Below are 2,500 nucleotides of genomic sequence, written 5' to 3'. Positions count from 1 at the left end.
CCCTGCCTCCTTTTATATTTGCTGGCTTATTCTAAGCTTCCTTCAATAATTTATGACTTCCAGTCACTGGATTTGGCTAATTATAAATTTCGCGACACAGCCCCCTAATAGAGTGCTTTCACGTGACGTCACAGCGGCCATGTTAGTGTCCCTAAGCAAAGGAATGGCGGCCATGTTGATGTACCCAACTAATCCGGGAATTGAGCTCTATTGTCATGAAAACGTTTTCTTTTGTTTCGGTGGAAAAACAAGGTTGCTGATCACGTGAGTGAAAACACTATAAGAACCGTGACAACCCCGCATTTATTTTGCATGATATTTATCGTCAATTAATTTTTCTAGATTATTTATAGCCTAAGTATAAATTTAGCCAAATTTAGCCATGCGGGTTGACTTTCACTTCTCAGTGTTTCTTCATAGCTAACTCAAAGATGTCATGACTTTAAATTTATAATATCCACTTTTTTGTGCGAATTATAAGTTGTTGTTTCGTTTGTTTAATATTTAAAGTATTACCCATGGAAGAAAAAGGGATTATCAGAATTAAAGATTAAATTTCCTCAAGGGAAGAGATAACGATATTGGTTGTTGGGTTTTTTTATGATAGTAAATTATAAGTATTGCATTCGAACCTCGATTATCCGGACTTGCGGTGGCCGCGGTAAATACCCCGGTAGTACGGGTAGTTGAAAATATGAATATTAGTGAATGCAAACAGAACTTAATATTCGGGCTTTCCAGCGGAAACGCTCGAGGTTAAATCGCGGCTTCAGGTTTTTCGCTACTTTAAGTTGCTAAGCGACATGTACCCTGTCCCAGTGCGCAGCACTTACGGGCAACAAATAGCACAGGTAGCCCTAGCTCTACGATTCGCGCGGGACGGCCTCTGAACATCATCAACATGACCGTCAATTTAATTTGCGTAATAGCGAAATTACAAAGGTTTGTATGCGGGAAGATGTATGGAACTGGAAAGCAACATTAGGAGTGATTTTTCAATTTATTTTTCTCGCCTGAACTCCTTTGTAGTATCTTTTGTGTCTTGTGGTTTCTAGGTCGATTTGAAGCGATTTCTTGGAGTTTCTGTTTCAGCTGTTTCTCTCTCTATATTATATCTTACCAAGATAGGAGATTAGCGGCCGAATTCGTTGACGGAAAACAGCCATAAATTCGTTTCAAAGGCTCCAGTTGCATCCAAATTTCATGTGGACCGCGGCAGATAATAACAAAACACATCCATTGAAGGTTTCAGGGGATCATTATCCTGGCGAGGGAATTATTCCTGAATAATAACCACAATCGTTTCCGTCGAGATCCATCGAAGTAGGCTTGACTCTATTAAATCCCTTGTGCTCCAACTGTTTCAATTTGGCTTAGCGACCCGGCCTATAAGTCAGTGATGAGTCAAATTACTTACTCACCCGGTGGCTAACAGTCATCCCATCAACAATTGCACTTTTATGGTTTCTTACCGTCTACTTTCTCATTTGTCGTATCGCTACAAGCTTTCTCCCGGAAAAAAAAAACCTTGCGCGCCCGGTTGAGAAGAAGAGATTGATTGCCCCTACAATATATATCTATCAAATTATTCATTTACCCTTTTTGCGCGGGGACTTCTAGGTTGCCTCCTCGCGTTTTGGCCCATGGGCCTAGAGAGAGAAACAGCTGAAACAGAAACTGAACGAAATCGCTTCAAGTCGAAAGACACAAGAGGAACTACAAAGGAGTTAAAAATTCAAAATAATTTTTTGAAAAATCACTCCCATCTTTCAAATTAACCGTCGCGTTAAATTGATGTTCAAATTCCGTCACGTGCGAATCGTAGAGTTTGGGCCACCTCAGGGTCCGGTTGTTCGAAAGCCGATTAACTTAATCCAGGATTAGCGTAAACTTTTGTTTCATGTTTTCAACTTTTTGCTGAAAGTTTCTTTTGCTTATCCTCTAATGTAAAGTTTTGTCAGATATCAGCGTTGAAGAGCGTTTGGGAATACAGAAATAATGTCCTTGGTTAATTTTTAATCTGGTATTAGCGTTAATCGACTTTTGAACAACCGGGCCCTGGTGAAATAGCCAATTTTGGGGATTTTATAGAGGATTTCAGCACTTGACCAGTGTCTTTCTTGAAGATCTACCAAGGCCTTGTCATATTAAATAGGCTGTAATACTCCCGAAGTGAGTAACGCGAATTTATATTTTGAAATGACGTTCTCGTTGCCGTCGCCGTCGTCGTTGCTTAAGTTCTCCAATATTTCTGGTAAAACAGACGATGCACTGAAACCAAGAATTTTTGTGAATGGTTTGGATTTTTTGGGTTTGTAAGTAAATTACAGGTTATGATTTTGCATTTGAATTGGTTTGATTCACTCACAGGCAGCACGCCCAATATCCCGTTTCGCTTAACGGTGCCTCAGATGAAATAGTAACATATGCTGTTTGAATCCTTTGTTATTAATAAGGGATGGGCACATCGCACTCCGGTCTCCGCAAAAGACCACTAGAC

The sequence above is a fragment of the Montipora capricornis genome, chromosome 11 (genome assembly GCF_036669925.1).
Source record: "Montipora capricornis isolate CH-2021 chromosome 11, ASM3666992v2, whole genome shotgun sequence".
In the NCBI taxonomy this organism is placed as follows: domain Eukaryota; kingdom Metazoa; phylum Cnidaria; class Anthozoa; order Scleractinia; family Acroporidae; genus Montipora; species Montipora capricornis.
Note: the sequence above shows the minus strand (reverse complement) of the source record.